General features: G+C 39.3%; 1 long non-coding RNA gene across 1 annotated transcript; it reads left to right on the top strand.

The window, feature by feature from the left end:
• The first annotated feature begins 415 nt into the window (after positions 1–415).
• On the top strand, positions 416–18,466 carry LOC117953505. The gene is made up of 4 exons (XR_004658624.1): positions 416–556; positions 7,450–7,527; positions 16,474–16,520; positions 17,816–18,466. It is a non-coding gene; the product is annotated as an uncharacterized LOC117953505 (long non-coding RNA).
• Positions 18,467–22,808: the final 4,342 nt, after the last annotated feature.

Below are 22,808 nucleotides of genomic sequence, written 5' to 3'. Positions count from 1 at the left end.
TCCTCTCTCTTAGCAGTGGCAGCATCACATGTCAAATTAGAAAGGGTAGTCCGTCATTCATCTTGTTGTCAAAACAGATCATTTGCTATCCTCATGGTATCTTTTGATATGCGTTCCATTATATACTGTAGCTCGTCAACATCAAGCATCACATTAACAAACATTTCCCTTCCCCAATTTCAAAAGGCTCCCTCAGTCACTGACACTGAGCTACTCTGTGACACAAAGAGGCAAGAGGGAAATTAGGTATGTCTGTTTCCTATTAATTACAATCCTGGGAAGTCTCCCATGGACACACTCGAGCCACTCTATTACGGAGAGAGGGGGGCGTTCGCTGATAAATTAATAATCCAGCTTGTCACCAGCCACAGATGAATAGCCCCTGGTGATTGATGCTGTTTTCTTTCATAGGGCAGGAATTTGATGTCAGAGCCAAATGTGTTATCAATGCCACGGGACCTTTTACAGACGTGCTGCGGAAAATGGATGATCAGAAGAACCCCGACATCTGTCAGCCCAGTGCTGGGGTGCACATCGTCATCCTAGGCTATTACAGGTAAGTAACGGTGGGCCCCTACATCTTTGTCACTGTCCCCCTGTATCACCTGCTCCTTAGCGCTGCCATCTCAACAGTTCATTAGCTAGCGCCAGTAGAGTCTCCGCAGCTTTTGGCCACAACAACCAGGCACTGTCTAGCAGCTCTGTTGGTATCGATGGCGCAGAGCAGGTGCTGAGCAGAAATGAGCACCACAACTGAGGAGAGTGTCTTGGTGTCATGTAATCATTTTGTTAACTCCAAGAGAAGATTTACATCTCCTGTATGTAATTTTGTGGACCAGTCTGATCAAACAATTTCCTCTTGTGGAGGTTGCAACTTCCTTCTGATTGGATTCCTCTGCCTCAGCCAGAGCAGGGATTTCTGCTTTCTTGTTGATGCATGTTATTTGTGTTCGCAAGAAAGGAAGGCTACTCTTGTGACCCAGCCTTCCCCCTAAGCTATGCCTGTGTTAAATTGAGTCAGTGCCACGTGCATGTGTTTTAAACAGGACAATATGTGCACCCTGGGTTGAGGCTACGGGAGCAGCGGCTGGAATTGAAACCAGCTGAATTAATCTCCTGGAAACAGCGCTGACAAGAGCCTGATTATGGGGTGTCCCTTCAACCAGCCCGGCCCGCTTGTGCCCTCCCCTCCCCAGAAGACCAAAGGTTAATGCAGTCTTCTTGGTTGTTCCCCTCCCTACCCCTGCTCCCGTCCATGCACATAACACACACACACACACACCTTCAGTCCCGACAACATCCCGTCACGTCATCTTCTTACTGGGAAAGGATTCCCAAACACACCTACATCCAGCAAGTTATCCCCTTGGGGGAGGACATCAACTCAACTACTTCAGCCAGGGCATAGCATGTGATTATCACACTGATTTTTACGTAAACGTACTTGATCATGACCTCTATGTCCAACACGTTTTTTTTTTGTTTTGTTTTTTGGCAAATTTTCATGGAATCTCAAACTTGATCTGAATTGGAGATCGCACAGTTGCCCTACGACTTACGTGTCTGCAGTCAAACTTCCAGTGCAGTTTTTGTATATGCAGAAAACAGCTGTGACGCTAAGGTATAACTAGTACAACAATGTCAACATAACATTTCTCCCAGGGAAAAAAAAGAGTTATCACTGTGCACTTACACTTGCGGCACTATAGCCTGGATGTTTGAATAAGACCTAATTCATAACAGCCATTTATGATAATAAATATACGTCCAACAATCTCAACACCCTCCCTATCCACCCACCCTGTCTGATTTACAAATAGCTGATAGAGCAAGCAGCTGACAGAAATAAATGAGCTAATCTGATGGCTGTGTAGGACTTCCACCAGATATTAATTCATCAGGAGGCCACAGAGTGCAGACAGATACAAATTCCTGCTTTAATTATGTATGGGAGCTGTGCTGGAAACAGGAGACACCTCTACTACCTATTTCTCAGAGCAACTTTATGAACCCCTTTGATTCCATCGTTATTTTGTTTTCCTTTAGACATAATACATGTGCCTATTGTTTTCCCCAAACACTCAAGACAAAATAGATTTTTTCCCCTTCATAGCAATGCTTTCACATGAGACATTTGATAATGTACAACTTGAAAAATAACCTTTGCCATATGAAATTATATTGTTTTGTTTTGTTTTCGATTTGCAATTTTTATGTGGCCTTCCTGGAGCCTGTTTGATGTATTTTGTTCCCACTTGGAGCCTTAAATGGCCCTTGCCGACTGGCAGGCTTATCAAAACCCATTGAGGCTTTATTGAATGAGTGACCAGTGGGTATCTAAACAGAATGCAGGGCTATTGATTTTGGAGAAGTGGTCTAATTGTTTCTAGTAGACAAGGGCTTGTCCCGATTATTTGATTGATTAGCTTGATACTGGTCTGCCTCCTCATCCTCCTCCCCTGGCCAGTTAATAGCACTGTAATCCCAATACACTGCTGTATTTCTAATCCATCATCATTATCGTAGCTGTACTCAGTACAAGATGAGTCCATAAGGTTTGCGTTTTTTCTTGTTTTTTTTTTGCATTCCTCAATATTAGCTCTGCCGCTCATGTGCTAAAGGGAAAAAAATTGAGAAAATGTTGGCTGATATAATCCATTCGATCCCCTGTGAAGTGCAGTGGAGAGATTGTGGGACAGTTATAGACAGATTGATACACATGAGAGAAAGATAGTAAGAGATCAGTGGTGTGAAGTGACTAAGTACATTTACTCAAGTGGTGCAGTACAAGTAACATTTTTAGATACATGTACATGGGAATTTCCATTTATACTTCTGCTCCACTAAATTTCAGAGATTTATTCCTCTACAGTTATCTGACTATCCTCTGATTTATGACATGCTTGTAAAATACAATGCCAGTGAATGAACCAGTGGTTCCCAACATGTTTGGCTTGCTACTGCTAAGTAAGTAAACTTAGCGCAAAATTGACTAAGTGCAACAGTAAAGTGCTCATGATATCATTCAAACAATCTAGTAATGTATAATAATGTATATAAAATACTTTTACTTTGGATACTTTAAATATATTTTGCCAATAAAACGTGGATACTAATACTTATGTGGAATTCTGAATGCTGGATTTTTACATTGTTGTTTTGATACTTTTACTCAAGAAAAGGATCTGAGTGCACCTCCATCAAATAGATAGTGAATAAGACAGAGAAAGGGTAGTTGGTATGTGTCACAGTGGTTCTCCACTTCCAGCCTACGACTACATCTGGCTTCAGGCAGTGTGGCCACGGACGGCAGGGTGACATGTGGCGTATGTCTTGGCGAGACCCTGATAAAAGTCCTGTAGTCACAAAATGAGCAGAGAGGGCCTGAAGCATTTGAAGAAGAAAAAAAAAAGAGAAAGGAAGGGGATGGAGGCAAGCGTGGGGGATATAAGTGTGAAGTGATGGAGCGAGAAGCTGTGACTGTCAAGGTCCATGCGGTCTCCGTCCTTGCCTGTGGTAGTGCCCGGGCTGGGGTCTTCACTCATTTGTCTTAAAACATGGAAGGAAGGGGATGGGGGAGTGTGAAGTAGGGTCATACCAGAGGGGTTTTTTCACATTGTGTGGAGGTGACACCTCAGAAGACCTGCTGGCCCCCACAGTGGACAGCCAATGTCTCCCCCAGTCCTCCCCTTAAGGGAGAAGGGTCTCCATGGATTCTCACAGTCACACCAGAGTCTCTGCATGTCTAGCAGCAGAGCTCTACTCCACTGTACTCAGTTTGACTCTACTGGACTCTTCACTGACTGGACTGGCATGTTTAAAGACTCTCTTTGTTAAGTTCCTGCAGCCCTAAAGTGGACTCTCTCTTCTGTTTTTGTGGTGAAATCTTTCCACACCACACAGTTCCATTCCCAAAACCATGAGTCAGCCGAAACAAAGGAGGCATCAGTGTCGCTCAGTCAGCCTTTGGAATTAAAGAATGAAAAACTTTTGTTTCACTCAATATTTCCAGTCCACTCTTTTAGCCCTCACATCCAAAAGAACGGATTCACTTTGTTCACTGTGATCATTTATATTAAAATTCTGCAAGATGTGTTTCATTGTCTCCATTCAAAAGGAGCTGTACACTGTACTGACGTGTGAACATTCAGGAGAAGTGTTGGTTGAACTTTCAACCATGAAAATAATCAATTGGATTTTTGAATTCATTGTGTCAGGTCTTCTAAGGTTAATAGCTCCAGAGACATTGTATATAAAGCATAACTTTCATTTTGAACAACTATAAATGGGTATTGTCTTCATCTGCATTCTTTTTATTGCCCAAGTGAGGCATTCTGCTCCACAGCTACTCTGCTGTCATAAATGTTTAAAAAATGCCCTTTGATAACGAGTTTGTCATTTTTTTATTCAGAAATATCAACCAGCCCATTATAGTGGCAGGTATTTTTTCAATCGATACACAATAGCGTATTAATATTTAATTCTTTATATGTCACTACAATATAAGAAAAAGTGGATTGTTGAGAAGCAGCAGCTGGAAGCTCATTTATTTTCCTGCTGTAACAGTAAAATAGAGAGGATAGACAACTCACTTAGGGTGTACACACAGACACACAAGCATTGCATGGGTCCCACAGGATGTGTGTGTCTTTATACTGTAGGTGTCCACATGTTAATGTTTGCCAGCTTGCCTGTCCCTGCTGTCTTTGTCTAAGACATGATGTCTCAGCACCATGGAATATTTTTGTCCTCCAGTCATAAAGCCAAACTCCAAGGACAAAATCTGCAAGAACAACAATGTTGACACTAGGGACAAGGACCTGGTGACCATCAAGTGCATTTGTTTCAAATCCAGTAATATTAATAATTTAAAACGACTTCAGTGTAATTGTTGTCATTGTTTTATCCTGAACACTAGTTTTAAAACACCCAGTATTGGCTGAGAAAGGGCTATTTTTTCTACTTCTTGCACCACAATGCCTGCAGAGATTCTTGGTAGACTTTCAAAACATTGGCACAATTTGGACTTCTTTCAAAGACAGTACCCCACTGAAACAGTTTAAATGACTTATTTGGACTTTAGCTTATTTGCTATTACCCCCAGAGTTAGATAAGTCGCTACATACCCTTCTCATCTCCGTGCATGCTGTAACTCTGTCTGACGCCCCCAGCATTAGCTTAGCCTAGCACAGATACTGGAGGTAACTGGCTCCAACTAGCCTACTGCTCCTAATAAATGACAAAATAACGCCAACATGTTCCTATTTACATGTTGTGATTTGTGTAGTCACAGGGTGTACAAATAACAAGGTCACATAAGACACAGCCACATTCCAACTGTATACTAACTGGGAAAAATATTCTCAAAAAGGCAAAGCAGTGCTACTTGGGCGGAGTGACTACATAGACGATTAAAGCAATAGTGATTAACGCAACACCGAAAAGCACAGTTACTTCCGTCAACAAAACCAATGTGAATAGCTAGCTAGTAGCGAACAACACTGGTGATCATGACTGACTTTGAGGAAATATCAGTGGATTTTTACTTGGTATTAAATCAAGATTTAGAAAATATATTTTTGAGCCGGAATACACAGACGAGGAGTTACAAATTTTGGAAGCTGATAGACAAAATGCAAAACGGTGAATAAGCGGAAGTCCCAATAAGTCGCCGTCTTCCTTTAAGAAATACCCCGTAAATGTATTAGCTATCATAAGTGGCTGCTGTTAGCAGATAATCTAGTGTGTTAACAGCTACTGTACTCATAAAATAACATTGGTACTAGTTGTTTCTTTTAGGTTTTTTTATGCACACTAGTGTTTGGGCACTTGGGCACCACATAGACCCAGCTCATACAACACCCAGTCAAACACAACCACCAATGTTTGTGGGTGGGAAGTCAGAAGGGTGTAAGTAAAATATGAACATTTAGTCATGAGTGCTCCTGTCAACACATTCGTTTTCTCCTGGTGTGTATATTTATTTATTTTTCTACTTAAGGACATATACTAGGAAAGCGTCACTAGCTTTCTAGCACTAGCAAAGCACCAATTTTGTATTGGCTTAGCTCTCCTTATTAAGCACAACATTTGATAATTGATATTTTATTCTATATTTTCTTATTGTCAACAAATCCTCTGGAATCCCAAAGCTAATCATTTGATAGTCTGTCTTTCATTGCTTTCTAACTTCCCTACCCTGTCTGTAACACTCACCTTAACCTTGATTTGTTCCTACTGAAAATGTAAATCTTTAAAAACTGGTCCCACATATATACTTCAAATTTTGTCTAAAGGGTAAAAAAAAAAAGGGTATGAAAAGAATTTTTCGAGATTTAGCCACTATTTATAGTGGAAGATTAACAAATGTAAGGTACTAGTGAGTATTTAGACCAGCAGAACGGTGTTTGTGGGATTGACAAAAAAGAAACTACAGTGGCCATGTTTGTAGTAACAGAGTAGCGTGTCACCCAGTGCAGCGGTGTGACTCATTGATGTGTTTTTAATAGCTTTTGGAGAACAATGGAGGTCTATGGCACAGAGGAATAAGATATACCAGGCGTTGGCTACACAAACAACACATGTTAGTGGGATCAATTGGTTAATTGGTTGTGGTCTTTTCATGGGAATGTTGCCCGTAAGAAAAATGCACAACTTTGAAAGCCCTTCTCACAGTAATCCATGAACTATTAAAACAATTTTTTCTTAAATAATAATGGCAGAACAGCTTCCAAAATCTTTCTAGAACAGACGTGCGTTGAACACTGACAATGGGCAGGTGTTTGTGCTGTAACAGCGTGCGCACAGATGAAACAAGATTCAAAGATTAAAAAACATTACCGTAATATGTTTCAGAGTTAGAGTGCAAACATGGACGTGTGGAGGTGTTGTGAGAAGTAAACAGATCTGCTCAAGTAGTAACAGAGCCTGCTGTCATCCTGCACAGCAACTCTGTCCTCCTGATAATACACACATATCACCAAGACAGTCCATGCCATGTTAGACTTCAAATGAACTGTACAATGACCTGCAAATGACAAGCACAGAGAGTTGCAGCCCCCTGCGACTTTGGTGTGAATGAGTTTTAACCCTTTGTTAGCAAAAAGAGGGGAAGAAAGCATAATCTATGATCCCAATGTTTCTGGAATGTTTAAAAAGGTCAATATGCTGATATTTTTGACAGCGCTTGACCTTTTGTGAAAAAAGTAACAAAACCATTGGAATTGAAATAACTTCTTTGTTTAGTTCTGGCACATAATGTATCACAGTCAAAGCATGCTGTCTCCCTGCAGCATCTGCCCATGAGTGACTTGACTGTTAATCCGTCGTATTGATCTAATATCAAAAAGGTGCTATTTAAATGCAGCATAACTCCCCAGGAGCCATGATCTGTCAGTAGGATCTGTTTGGAGTCTGGCGGAATAACTAATGCCTGTCTTGTCTGTCCAGGTGGCCCAACATCTGGCCTCTAACTACAGAGGCAGGGCACAACGAAGTGGTCAGCAGGGCTCATATAATCCAAGAACAGTTAGTCAGTTCATTTATAAACCAACTTACCAGAGAAGGTGTCACAACAGGCTTCAACATACAAAAACTGAAAAAATTACATGACAAAAAAAAAAATGAATCCAAAGAGAGAGACTTTAAACTTTAGAGGCCACAATCTCAGAAGAACTCATCAAAAGACCTCTGGCACCTAGTGGTGATGCAGGGCTGCAGACAGTGCTGTAGCTCTCTAACATAACCATTGCCTGGAAGGAGTTGTTGGGGGCAAAAAAAACCTACACCTCTTTGTACCATCTGACTAACCGCTGAATCTGAATAACCTGTAACTTAACACGTAGCCATTGCCAAAGATTCAGATTTTGTTTCCACTGTCCTATGTCTGCTTTGGGTACAAGTTCCTGGTACTTTAAGGAGCAACAACACACACATACCCTATTGTATTCATTTAATGATAATGACATTTAAAACTGTATGTAAGATAAAATCAATATCAGTGTTAACATCAGTTCTGTCTAACAACTTCACTTGTGTTTTACTGACGTACATCTAAAATGTTTTGCTTTGTAAAACACAGTGTATACTCGGGACAAAAGCTTATACCAAAAGCCTGACCGATATTTAGGAGTTCAGGTTATGGGAATCTCCAGGTTACATGTTAAGTTAAGTAGTGTATTCACAGCCATAGTGGCAGTCAGTGCTGGGTTTTTCTGAGCATGCAGGCCGCAGATGAGATTCTTCCTTGAATCGTAAAGCTGATGGTGAGTCATGTAAAAGAAAGTGAGCGGACGAGTCAAGTTTTATTTTCAAAACAAACATTTTCAATTGTGAAAAACAGGCAGACGACAAAAAAAAGCTGTTTATCTGTTTTCTGTTTAGCTCACCATACTTGATAAAGACCAATGATTAGTATACGAATGTGTTCCCAATGTGTACTGTTATTGTGTCAAATTAAGCCTGACACCAGCTTGTGCATTACTGTCTATTTAGAATGGATCTTTTTGACAGCACCATTTACACTGGCAGCAATCCCAGTACAACCAGCTACTTCAATTCCAGCGCTGCTGTTCCCGCACATGCATTAGATTGACCTCACATTAACCCAGATACATTTGATCTTTAAGAGCCATAAATTGGCTTTTGTCATTACCATAGGTTAATTACTGAGATTTGCTCCGTACCGTTGCTACACTGAGAATGCAATAATAAGCACCACACAAAAGCCATTCACACTGCCTGCACGAGGACTAAATAGGCATTGTTTTGATCTTTCTATTCCTGTTGGGAGTTTTGTTTGTATTGGTCTATTATTAGCACTTTACACAGCAGTACTTTTGATACAGTTTGATTCTGCTGAGCTTACTTGAAACCTTGCCCTTCCTGTCATTCTCTCCTTAATAAGTCGTCTGACGTGCGACCCAGACATGGATCTGATTGCTGTCCTTGCATTCCTCACGGCACCTTTGCAAGAAGGAAACTATTTGTTTAAGAACTTTCTATTATGCATTGCAAATTTTTAGATCTAATTTTTCAGTATTCATTTGCAAGCATTTTATTCCAAATGAGTGTTTATGAATTCCCAGATTGTTAAAAATAAAAACTTAATACATGTCTGCAATGGTACTAACATTGCTCAGATTAAGGTCTCAATTCCCACAGCTCCCACCAGTGCCACAAATCCTCTCACAGTACCATGCTCTTCTCATTTAAATGCATTACAAACAAAACGACTGTGAATGAATGTGACTCTTCCATGAGTCTTCATGCAGAAGCCAGCGGTACCACGTACCATCTCTGAAGAGCTACCTGGTACATGTGCATTTTCATCTTGTCTTTTTTTTTGTGTAAGAGGTGAGGCTTTATACAAATTGCCTGACATTTGATTGGCAACTATTTCGATAACTATTTTGGTAAATGATTGTTCAAGTCAATTAAAGTAATAATTACCAAAAACGTGAGACTACACAATGATGATTGAGCCTATGGCCCACTGATGAAAGCACTTGCATTTGCAGTATTAGGATTTGGGTGTCTGTGGTGACATTCCTTGGAAAAATCAATCTTTGAGCTTGTAACTTAACATTGCAAATAGTTGAGTGAAATCCAATTTGATTCCAAGTTCTCAATGTAGTAATTTGTAGGTTTATCTTGTCTTACGTTGTAGTAAATTGAATATCTTTGGGTTTTAGACACTTGATATACCAATTTTGTAAAATATAATAATATATTTCTCTGTTTTATAGATCAAACGTTTTATACTAACAATCTATTCATCACAAAAACAATCTGCACATTAATAGATAATGAAAATAATAATTTGTTTCAGCCCTAATCTTGTTTTTTTTTAATTATTTTGGATTGTGTAAGCAGTGGTACAGCCACAGTGCCTTCTTTGCTGTATTATGCCTGCTGTGCTTTTAAACATATTTAACATATCACAAATCACACATGGAACTTTTTGCCATTTAGTGTAAATATACATGGTGATTGCAGTAATTTTGAAGTCTAGTCTCACTGATAGTCAGACAGTACTCATCCCATATGACATGAATGCAGCATAATCTATAATGGTCTCTTAGGGTTCTTTACAGTTTTTTTTTTTTTTAAGAAATCAAGGGTTTGATCAGCCATGGATGTTCAAAAAATATAAGAGGTAAAGATCTGTGTTGTTGATTATTTCCACTGGGCGTTGTTTTGCTGGTGTTCTTTTACGAGAAGTGGAGGGGTTTTAGATTTCTCGCCTTTTAGAAACATAGAAACCTGTGCCAGTGATCCTCTTTTAGCTCAGTAACCATGACACTCAGACTCTCCCAGTGTGATGTGCAGGATCAGTAACAACACTCCAAAAGTTGACTTCAACAGCACATCCATGTTTTTTTACCATGCGATTTTACCACTAATAAAATATATTCGGTCTCCGTTGTGATTAAGGCCAATGATACAGCACGTAATACACATTTCAGGAAGATCTTTCATAGTGGAATACACAAATGGGGAATTAAAATCAACTTTGACGCTGAAAAAAACTGTTCATAAAATTTACACTATGTTTGAAAAGCTCATAGGAAAACTGGACTGTAATATTGTAGTAAATGTGTGCTTAAACAACTTTTAGTTGAAACAATACACCAGTGGTGTTATTGAGCCATTATAACAAAGAGAGCTATATTTTGGTCCAGACTTTATACAAAGCCAGTTCACTTCAGTTTGATAGGAGGAGTATACATTACCTGTAAACAGCAATTCAGCTAGTGACAGGTATCTTTAAGTAAACCCTGTTGCACTACTAATTGAGCTGTGGGTTTGCTGTAGGGGCTTGTGTGGGAGTTTCTGTCAACACAATTTCTAAAGTAAACACATTTCTGCAACAACAAATACTGAAGGGACATATTCATGTTCATTTTTCATCATTTCTCAGTCCCTTCAAGATTTCACAGACTTTTTTTTTTATTGTTGCGACCTAAAATGCCTGATTTTGCAGGAGTAAAAAGACTTTTGTAAAAAGGTTGCAATAAAAGTTGCATTGATTTTTGTATGTTTGTTGCAATGACATTGCGGGAGATGCAAAATAACCTTGTTTTGGGGAGAAAAAAACTACTCTAGGCAGAGTTTTCCTAGGACCTTCCCAAAAAGGCTCAGGATGCTGCAAATGTTGGTATAATATGATCATGGCTGTGGAAAAATCCTGGAGGGACTGATTTCTGATATAAAATGCTTGTATTATTGTGCATTGAACTTGCTCAGAGATATTTTTTGATGTTTTTAGATGCTCTCCACCAGGCTGCCTCTCATCTTTTCTTCACTTTTCCCGTTTTTTCTCTGGAGTTTTCAACAATTGAGTTAGATCCAGTGGCATAGCCGTAATTTCCGAAGTGAGGGGGACAGATTGCTCAGGAGGAAGATTTTTATTGAAAGATCCTGAACCATTTGTCTCACCAAATTGCGGATTCCAAGTAACCTACATTTCATTTATGGTTGATGGAAACACCGACATTTGGGAGTAGTGTAGGGGGTCTGGGGGCATGCCTCTGTGGAGAACTTGTTGGCCTTAATAGCCCAAATTTGGTAGCCTCTGGCACATTTTAATGCCACTATTCTATCATATACACTGATCTTAATTATTGCATTTAATGAGTTTTGCTCCCTATATTTTGTTGTATATATTTTTATTATATATAATTTTATTATTGTCTATATCTATATGAATCTATCAATTACCTAAGTAATGTGCATTTCATCTACTTATGATGCATTCAAATCAGCTCAGACATGTAAGTGTGGGGGACAGAGGGCACTGTTATGTTATGAAAGTGTGCTGGATATGTCCCCCCCATACCCCGTGTCCGCTACACTCTTGGTAAGAACAATGGAAGTTTTTAGACAACAATCAATACGTTTTGTTTTCAGGGTTTGTGTGAAAAGACAGTTGGCAGTAATTGTAAATACCTTAAAGGTCTGCAGTGAGAAGGATGTGGTTGTAAATGAGAGCAAAACAAAGTTCATGGTAATTACAGGCTTTATAGATCAAATCTTAATAAAGACATCAGCACCAACTGACCGTGTTTCCTTGTTTTCCCTATCTGAAGGAGAAAAAAGAGAGTTTTGAAGCTGTCCTGAGACCATTGACATGGCCACAGTGAAAGTTTTACTAAACCTAACCTGTCTATTCAAGGCTGTCACTCAGTACATACTTAAATGTGCCATATTCAATATTTGCCTATTAACAACAGATTACATTACTTTGTGTATGTGGAAGATATTGGTCACAGGGATTAACACAGAATTTGGACCTGATTATGCATTTCCCTTTAGCTCTACTGAGCATTTTTGTGTCTTCCCGTTCATTGTTTAGTTTTTCAGGCTTGCAACTTCGCTGATCTGGTTCACTTTCACCACTCTCATCTTCATTTTTCTTTACCTGCTCTTCACCATATGGCACACATGTTAGCAACTGACTGGTGGACATAGTGGAGTATTTAGCAGCTAAAGAAACGTATATTTCCCTCAGTAGTTGGAGAGAAAAACAGATCCTAAAGGACAGTAAGTATTGGACTTATGAGTAATAAGCCCATTTGTACTTGGCATTAAAATTTGATCTGTATCTGGATAAGGAAATATGCATGTTGATGTAAGGTGTAAATGCAATCTGTACAGTGTGACCACGTTCCTAAAAAAGCAAGATGAAAATTCTCCAAACTTTGTTTTCCTGCTAACTCAAGCAAGCTGCAAGAAGTAGCAGTGGCTAACAAATTCTCCCTGAATCGTCCCTTACCCATGACCCCGAGCTGGGACATGCTAATGGAATGGATGCCATTATCTAGATAATGTATCCAAATACAGATCACAGGAAACACAAATCCAAATGGATACTAATGGTGCTCTATATCTCCTCAATGTGGCCCAAAAAAAACCAGGCCTGATCCCTGCAATACATTTGCATTTGTCAAATTTATTTATTAACCTTTATACAGGGTGAATTAGCTGAGCATACATGCTCTTTTACATCGTCTAGTTAAGAACAACAGAAAGAACAGAGTCAGTTTATAAAACAGAAAATGTCTCAATCTCAACCAAGACTTATAAATAATGTGCATCGTCTTTAACAGCTACATACAAGTACAAATGATGATTCACAGAAACGCAGGTAAAATAAGACATAATAATCATGTCAGGAACTCACACCTTGCTCAAGTGAAGGTGGTGACAGATTACATCACATACAAGCCGGGGGAAGCAGGAAGAATCAGACATACGGTGAAATAAACCCTGAATTAGCTGCCCACACGCTCTAACACTAGACCCTATATTAAGGATCACTTGAGAATTACATTCACAAGTTTTCAACTGTCACATTGAGCACTGCCATAGTAGAACTTAAACAACTTCAATTCATTATTTACAGGCATATACACGTGTGTTGCATACCTACCTATAAAATTATGAAACATAACTATGTCTGTGTAATTTAATTTATGAGGTAAGAGATTTGCATTGTAGGACAGTAGTTGGAAAGAATTATGTTCGGCATTTTGGACTACTTAGATTAATCATGAAAAGAAGTTAATATTGAAAATAATGTCAGGGGGAAACCTAAGTATCATTTCTGGACAGGAAGTGGAGCATACAGTCCAGATAGTTCAAGATAACACAGAAGCCGAACTCTTAAACCACTGGTAAATTGTTTTTCAATGGACTGTTGTTATTTACAGACTTAAAATTGTGTTTTCTACCACAGAATCAGGGTTAAAATACTGTAGATGAAAACATTTTTATTTAACATTTTAAAGAAAAAAAGAAAGAAATTGTTATTGAAGTTGAAGAAATTAATCATTCTTACTCCACCTCCACACACAAACACATATGTATTTTCTCTTGCAACCTCTCTTTACTGCACACATACACAAACACACCATTCTTCCTGTCCTCCTGTGACACCTGCAGTCTTCTCCAGCTCGGTGACAATGATGAATGCAGAACATGAAACACATTAATGCAACAGGTTCTGGTCAATTTCAGGCCTTTCTTCTCTGTGTCAGGTTAAACAAACAAGATCAAGCAAAAAGTGAATGGTAATTGACCCTCGAGAGATAAGGACCTTGCTTTGGAAGCGGGAGGTCATGGGAATAGCCAGCCATCCTCAAACCTGAGATGGACACAATATCCTCCACTCACTGTCACAGTTTTATATAATGCTTAGGTTTCTCATCTCCCTTACATAGTTCCATTATTATGAGAAGGCACCATGTATTAGATTATATCTTAACCTGGTCAGTGCTTATCAGTATTAGGCTGTCATTGTAATAAGGGGATTCTACTTGTATGAGATGTCTCAAGCCTTAGCTGGACATGTTGAAAGTGTGAAGGCTTCTGACATTTTGATGACACATTGTGGTAAAATCTAAGTAATTAGGGGAGTTTTTTATTAAAACTTTTAGTTTTCAAAGATCAATGTTGTATACTGTACTTATTGAATGTCCATCAGTGTTACAAAGGTTCATGCTGATACTGTATAATTGGAAGGGGAGGTTTACCACGTTGGGGAAGTGACACATTTAAGGCCAACACATCAAAGAATTTCATTTTGTATTCCCTTTTTGGTGATGTAATAAATTTCTCACACGAGAAAAATGATTTTAGGGATGTGCCTGTAGTTTTGTGTGAGCCTTTCAACATAAAGATTTAAAAGGCATGCGTGTTTCTAGTGAGTGTATTAAGAAGAGTCTTACTTAAAAGATATTCTTCCACTATGCTTGTATTTTTCAATACCATGATACCATGTCTAAATGAGAAAGCATGTTGCATCTTGTGGATGATACAGATGTGATTCAGTTATACTTGCTTTCCTCTGGTTGAGTTCCCTAAACATTTCTGCTGTGTATTTTACTACACATAAGATGCTGAAAACAGAGTGTTCTTAGGTTGGGAAAAGCAACTGAAACTGTTGACGTACAGGTTGTTTAAAGGTAATAGTAAAAACAACAATATCTGAAAATTCCTGCAGCTTCTGTTACAACTGAAAATGACACTGGCAGCACTGATACTCACAGTCACTCGCTACTAATTGGTTAGGCCAAACAAAATAACTTTGCTCTCAAACAGAATTTGGCTAACAGAGATCGGACTGAAAAATGAGTTAAATCTGGAAATAGGTGGTTGTTGGCTTTTAATGGTGATTTTCACAACACTTAAAGCTTCAGTTTTTTGATGGTTAATTTAAAGGGTTCACCCAAATTCAATTATTTTCACATTTAACACTGGGGGTGTCCGGCCATTGGTTTTTCTTTGCCCGGGTTTTAGGATAAATGACTTTCTGCTGCCACCACAACACAATTGATTCAAGTGTAACTTTTTCTTTGGAAGAAAATACAGCACAAGCAAAATATAATTCACCATTAGACTGGTGGGGTAGTGATGGAAGCATCAGAAGCAAATGTGTCAAAATCAAAACTGTCAGTAAGGCTGGAATCTAATAGGAGAATGTGAGAAAACGTATCTTCTGGGATTTAAGTGAAATGGCCCTTTAATGCAATCGGACCTCAAGGCGTGATCTGTTTATCATATTTTCCCTAAAGGATTCTAAATACTTGATATTTATTACATTAATTCAGTCAATGCCAAATGAGATATAAATCTACATTAAACGTGTTTAAATATCCAACAGTAGGTGCATGTGATTGGTTCCAAGAAATGTTATTGTCTTGCATTTTATTAAGCTGAATGGAGTGTTGTATTTGTAGCTGGCTTTAATTTCTGTATCTGTCTGTGCAGTTGGTGTTTTTATTACTATTAATTTATTACTTGGGTTTTGTCTGCTTGGCCACTTGCATTTATAGAGTAATAAGGGAATGTGTTTAATACCCCCCTCCCCCCCACCCACCCACACACACACTCTCTCTCAGTTGCTGTGTGAATTGTGAGCATGAATCAACGGGGTTGATTAAACCATACTGTCCCAAGCTTTTAAGTGTGTTTAATTTCACACCATCTATAAATAAAGCAATTATTTTCTTATGCACGCTGTCAAAGTGAGGGCTTCATATGTTTGGTTGTGTGGTGACAATTGTGTATGAAGGCTGTTTGAAAGACTTATTGTGCATCTCTAGTTCTCTTCTGGTTAATCCACTTCTAATGTTGACTATGGGTGCTTTCATTAAGAAACGAGCGCTGTTTTTTGTTTTTACAAAGCTCAAATTATGAGGGAATTGTGTTTTGAATGCACTTATGAAACTGTTTAAGCCGGGGAGTTCTAATGCATACTTTTGTTGGGCTTAATCTACAGATTGTTGTGGCTAGCCACATGGGTATTATGCAATGCAAACTCCTCAAAAGAACACAAATGGGGAAATTCTCAAGACTAAGTATGTGGGAGGGCTTATCTGAGCGTCTGCTGCCAGTTGTAACACTCGAGGATACTTCATATTGAATGGATTTATGCTTTTATTTCTAATCTTCACTGTCTTTCTCTTGCAGTTGGGCCAAGTTTTGTCTTGATCCTGACCAAAGCAACGAGAAATAAAGTAAGCTGCTGTGATCACATACAGACTCAAACTGTCTTTGGAATAAATTATATTTGTTATTATTATTATAAGAAAATCTTTGGTTTTGCACAGCTCCCAAATTTCATTTTTATTTATTTTAACATTGTCTTCAGTGAGTATATTTTTATAAGTAATGCAAGGCTATTCCCACTATGACATTTGGCTTCATAACTGCTTTAACAAAACCTCCACTGTGTACACATTCAAGTGGTGTTGTGCATAAGCACTGATGCCTACTGGTGGACCTAAATGCATTGTAATTACAAAATAATGGACTAGTGTTCATGGATGGGAGATTTCTACTTAACATTTTCCCTCAAAGCAAATGGGCTAAAGTCAAAATCAACCTAGATAGAGGCCCGTCAGACCCCAATATAAAAGTTGATCTAGCCTGCTAAAAGAGGAGGACTATGCACACAGAGGTGTAATGGCCAGGCTGTCTCTATTAAGGCTAACAGCTCCCGTCTCCTGCAAGGTGGTCATTTAGTAGGGCTGCTCATTCAGCCTAATCAATGGTTGAAGCAGCAGCGAACCATTAAATAAAAAAGAGGCTAGAGATGAGGTGCTTCTGATTGGGGTTAATTGGATGTAATTGGAATTTATACTGTACAGTGGACGACTCATTAAGAACACATTTAAAAATAATGTTGTTTGAGCTCAGGTCATTTAACCATTTTTACATTGAAAAAGTGTGAAGCAGGACTTGCAGAAAAAAACTGCCCTATATGGTGTAATTCTCTCATTGCAACTGCCTACAGTCTGCATATATCACAACATGCAAAATGTCACTAACTGATTTGGTAATTGGTTCTGATTTTTGACTTTAAAAAATGTATAACGCGCTATACATGGTAACACTTTAGTCCAAGTCGCCCTGTTTAGTATTATATTAAAAGCAGTATTTATTATAACTAAATAAATGGCTTATAACACATTATAATATAGTTGTTATCAGATATAAGTGTTACGTATTTGTTAACACCTGTAGGCACTAATCACTAGAGGCTGCTGTTTAAACAGATATTCAATTAAAATATAGTAAAACCTAGTTGTAATAATATGTCTTCATTGCAGAGGTTGTAATTGTTGACAAATACTGTGCATTAATTAACACTTCAAAAGTCCTCATGCCTGCTTAAGACTATATATTAGTGCGTTATAAAACATTTATAAATTCTTAGATTCTGTTTTATAGATGGTAAATAGGGGCTTTAGCAAGCTATGTTTATTCTGAGACTTTCCTTTTAAATTGCTGTATTTTTTATTCTTTGTAGAGTTTTGACCAGCTAGCATCTTGTGTTGGACGGCTACTTGAAGCCCTGTGCCATGAGACAAGCTCAGACGGATGGATTTCAACACTAATCCATTTGATGTAAGTGAATTTAGGTTCTAATTCATGGGCTTGGGCACTGTATAACAAGCCGGAATCAACAACACACGGTCCATAAATTGAAGAGGAGAGCAAGGGGGAGAGAGACAGAGTGTGGGATGAGAGAAGGGGGTAGAAGAATATGGTGTTTAACTGGAAGGCAGTATGTTTTATCAGTCACTGGCACCATTTAGCTAACAAAAATGAGCAGGCCCAGCTCTGGGAATAGGGCCTAGGCACCGGGTGTTCACCAAATCCTCACAAGAAGAATATCAGCACTTCTCACATGCTGCTGCCTGATATCCACTGCTGTAGCTGAAAACTATCTCCATTGTCCAGTTTGATTGCCTGAATCAAACTGATTTACTGCAAATCCATCTGAGCTTTGATAAATCTATTACAGTTTCATTTCGCTGATTTCATTAACGTGAATAAAACCAGCCATGCTTTCTGCATAACTGCCTTTTAATGGCTTGGCCCTGTCACCTGCCTCAGTATTAATCCCTCTGACTTATTGCTCCGCAGAGGGAATGAGTAATGGGTATTTGAATGTGATCAGCACAGTACAATGCAATTAAGGAACCAGTACTGTTCTGTGCCTTTAATCCTGAACTAATTTGAATTGCAGTTTGATAGCACTGTGAATCCTGCATAATTATGTAGGGTGCATATTAAACTCTGTGACAAACCGAAGAGGCCTTTAACTAGCCCTGCCATGAGGACAGCAGCCAGGAGAGCCACAGTAAGGTAGCCAGCCACAGCACACAGGAAGTCTCAATTACCACCGTCTTGGCTGACAGGTGGAAGCTGGGGTGGGAGTGTGTGGGAGTGTGTGGGAGTGTGTGGGAGTGTGTGTGTGTGTGTGTGTGTGTGTGGTTGACACTGACGTCTCTTTTTCTCCCCAACCTCAACAATTGTATAAGTGTCATTTTACCCTCAAAGAACAGATACACCAAGTGTGAATCAGAGATGGTTGTGGTTCGGTCAATGTGGATGAGCTCTGAGAAGATGGTACTTTTCTTCAAGGTCTACATTTAACATCTCTCCACTGGTCCTCGTGAGCTATTTTTTTGCAATAAACCTAGTGAGGTGATTACAGTATTTTAGAATCATCAAGGATGCAAACCCTAGTTTGTGCCTCTCATATATCACCATAACACTCAAATCACAGAGCTAAGCAACTGATTTCTGAGACATAATTACCCAGAAGGTTGTTTAATTACACCTTCTGTTGGCTGTAGGTTAAAAATATTTTTAATTTGTTCACCAAGTTTTTTGTAATTCAACCAAAGATGTTAGCCGGAAATTACGTCCTTTTGCATAATTTGTATAACCGTGAATAAAATTAGGAATAAACGGATATTTGTTATCTTCTTATAGAATGATGTTTGTTCCTATTATGTTATATTTGCTTGTGTTTTACAAAAAAAACAAGGAGTCATTTCCATCCGCCTGGATTATAAAATACAGTTGCAACTTGGGGTACACAGGTAAAAATTCAATTGAAGGTTTATGGAAATACCTTCAAAGCAGCTGTAAGTGTTGTTAAATGACGTTGTAAGGTTTTCAAAGCTCGCCTGGTAGTTATTTTTGGGGAAATCTGATAAATAGCTCTGTTATTTGAAATGTTAATAACACAAGAGACACAAACTGTTACAAAAGGGTTGCATGTGCTTGGCATGTCTCAAAGAGAGCACAAAAAGTGACAGTTTCTCCATGTGACAATGGCGGGGGAAAAGTAATACAGTTGTAAATCTGAAATAAATAATTCCATCAGGAGATACCTTGTGCCATGTACCACAAGTGGGAATATTTCACACTTAAAATATTCTTAACAGTGAGCTATTCTCCTTCACACAATATTGAGTCAAAGAGCGAAGAAAAGAGGGATGGAGTGAGAAGAAATGCAGAGACAGAGGGGAGAAGAGGAAGAAGACACAGAGGGGGCTGCTGGCTAAATTAAGCCATTGTGACTCAAAATCCTCCTTTAATAAGGTTCATGCTGTCTACAACTTCATCATTTTCTCCTGAATGATAATTACTTTATTCAATCATGTTCAAGGTTTTAGTGAAAGCTAGCATTGATTGATTAACTTCAATTACCATGCTTGCATTTGCATAGATAAAAACTGCTTTTCAATTTGTGAGTGGCACGCGGGTGGAAACCCTGCCTTGATATTTGCATTTCAATGTGAACGGTGAAGGATAAAGGTGGGAGCGGGGTCTGTTCACTGCTAAGCCCTTTCTGGTCGGCTGCGCCAGCATCTATTTTTCCATAAACACCCTTTGTTATGATGTTGGTTTGCTTCCTCCACGCAGAGAAAGCCAGCAGTGAGCTCTGTTTGCAGGCTGGCTTGACGGCTCTGTTGGGGGATTAGGCTACATTGCACTACAACTCAGTCGAGAGCTTAGATGAGCTCGGGCTGTGGCACCGCACTGCTCTCACATACACAGAGACGACTGTTGGGAAGTTTCACACTCCAGGGAATTGTACATGGCCATGCTAAATCTATAGGCTGACTAAGCTAATGAAGATGCACATGTGTACAAAGCAAGACGCATTGGAGATAATTACAATTATCACATGTTTATATCAATCATCATTAACCAGACTGAAAAACATATAGAACCCGCACTATTAATCTTGACAGATGTCTCCTGCATTAAACATCAATTTATTTGAATTCGCTCAACTTTTGTCAAGCTCCTTATATCTTACATCAGCCACATAACTACATGTTCATTTTCAAATAACAAGATTTTGTCTCTTTGATGAACTGGAATTTTTTTTTTTGCTTCTTGCCAACTTTAAGTGATAATGGAAAAACCAACAGATACGTGTAATTGCGTTATTGTAATTGGATGGCATGAGCACCTGAGTGTGAAGAAAAAAAAAAATGAAGTCCATAGCCACTTGATCACTGTGAGCTAAAATAAAAATAATGAGACAAGGTGGTTTTATAATGTATAGAATTTCCATTTTGGCTCCAGTCCACGCAGGTACTGTACAACTATACAGTCAGAGAAATCACAGCTGTGCCACTTATGCATGAGTATTGGGATTACTGTCACCTTTGTCTGCATATTTTTCTTTGATTAATGTCACCCAAATGCTGTGTCTTCCAGTTGATTTGCATGATTTTTTGTACATGGTGCAAATTTGGGGATAAATTAGTCAGTCTTCCCATCTTTGTTGGCATGGCACTGAGTGATTTTTACTGAAGGAAAGGAGTCTCGGAGCAATACTCAGAGAATTACACCTGTGAGATATGCTAATCATTAACACCGCCATAATGACCTTATTTACCTTCATATAAAAGACAGAAATTAGCATTAGATGCCCTAAATGAACGGGGAGATAATATCAAGGCACTCACTTTTACCCCCTATTTGTTATAAGGGGAAAGAGGCTAAACGGTGGCTTCAATATGTTTAGTTGCAGGCAACCATCAGTCGATGTCTTTAAATGTATTATGGCGCCATATCCTATTGCTGCCTTGGAGGGGAATTCCCAGATGGTGGGCTATGATGAGGTAGTTCCCTTAACTGTTTAGAAATGAGCATCTGGAAACACAGGTTGAATTAACACCACTGGGTCCCTCATTCTCTGTAAATGAGTGTCATTCAATTGATGTAATTATTAGGCATACAAAAACTGAAGGACTAATAGATTACTATTATCCCATCATTATCTCAGACTCACAAGTGCTTACATTTCTGAACAGCCTCACATGTGTTTAGCGCCACATGGAACAGCCTCCAGCTTCTCTCTTAGGCCCTCAGCTTACCTACAAACAAGTTTTCAAAATTAACAAACTTGGTTACTTTTTAAATCATCTAATTTGCATTTTGCTTTCTACTGTGCTGAGAGTTTGCTCTCATTCCTGGTCCTTTCGGATGCAGAGCCCTGCTGGTTTTTATTTTTGTCATGTAATCAGGGACTGATTTAGACCTAGAACACCAGCTGAATGAAATCAAGTATCTAGAAGGACTAAAAAAAAACATGTGGTACTCTGGGTACTGAGGAGCAGGACTGAGGGCCACTTAATTAAAGCGCCGTGTCTGTGACAAAATAAAATGCACCTCAGAGGCATCATTATCAGCAAAAACACAGATATACTGCTCGGACGAATCAGTGGTACAGGTTTGAGTTTCAAAGAATCAACTCTTAAAGCAATTAGAAGTGAGAAAACTGGCAATCGCAGTAGAGGGAAGCTATTTTAGAACAACTTAGCCATATTCTGTCTGCGACTCCTGTGGTTACTTCTGCTACATTTGTCGCAAACAAAAAGAGGTTGATCCACTGGATTTTGAAGACGTCGTCCTCCGGTCACTTCACACTATCTGACATAATGGACGGGCAGAGCGGATGATCGGTGTCAGCTCCTCATCAGCCGCCTCCTTTCACATGGATCATGTGATGCAAGCCTAAAGTGGCCTGTGTCGTGCCTCTCTCTGTGCATCCCCTCCCCCCCCCTTCCCCCTCTGGAGCCCCCGCTGGCCAAAGGGACCCTCCCAGGCTGGAGTGGCTCCTGCTGGGACTGCTGAGCCGCTGGCGAAGGGCGGGAGGAGGAGTTACACAGACCTGGAGAACACTGTCAACAGCCCCCAACCTCCCATCACCCTCCACCCCATCCTACTCCCCTATCCCCTGTCTCTGCTTACCCTCCCCCATGTATAGACAGACATTTTTCCTGCTGCATGCATGTGTGTGTTTGTGCACTTGTCATTTATCTCCATATGGGCTTCTCTTGTGAATGTATGTGTCAGAGAAAGAGTATGAGGGTCCGTGTGTGTGTTTGTGTGTGTTCATACAGGCCTGCTTGTGCAGCTGGGTATGAATGATTTTTAGTGTGTGCTGTATATGTGCGCGTGGTTGTGACGCGAAGTGAATGACT

This window comes from Etheostoma cragini, chromosome 11 (genome assembly GCF_013103735.1).
Source record: "Etheostoma cragini isolate CJK2018 chromosome 11, CSU_Ecrag_1.0, whole genome shotgun sequence".
Classification (NCBI taxonomy): Eukaryota; Metazoa; Chordata; class Actinopteri; order Perciformes; family Percidae; genus Etheostoma; species Etheostoma cragini.
This window is presented reverse-complemented; position numbering and strand designations above follow the sequence as displayed.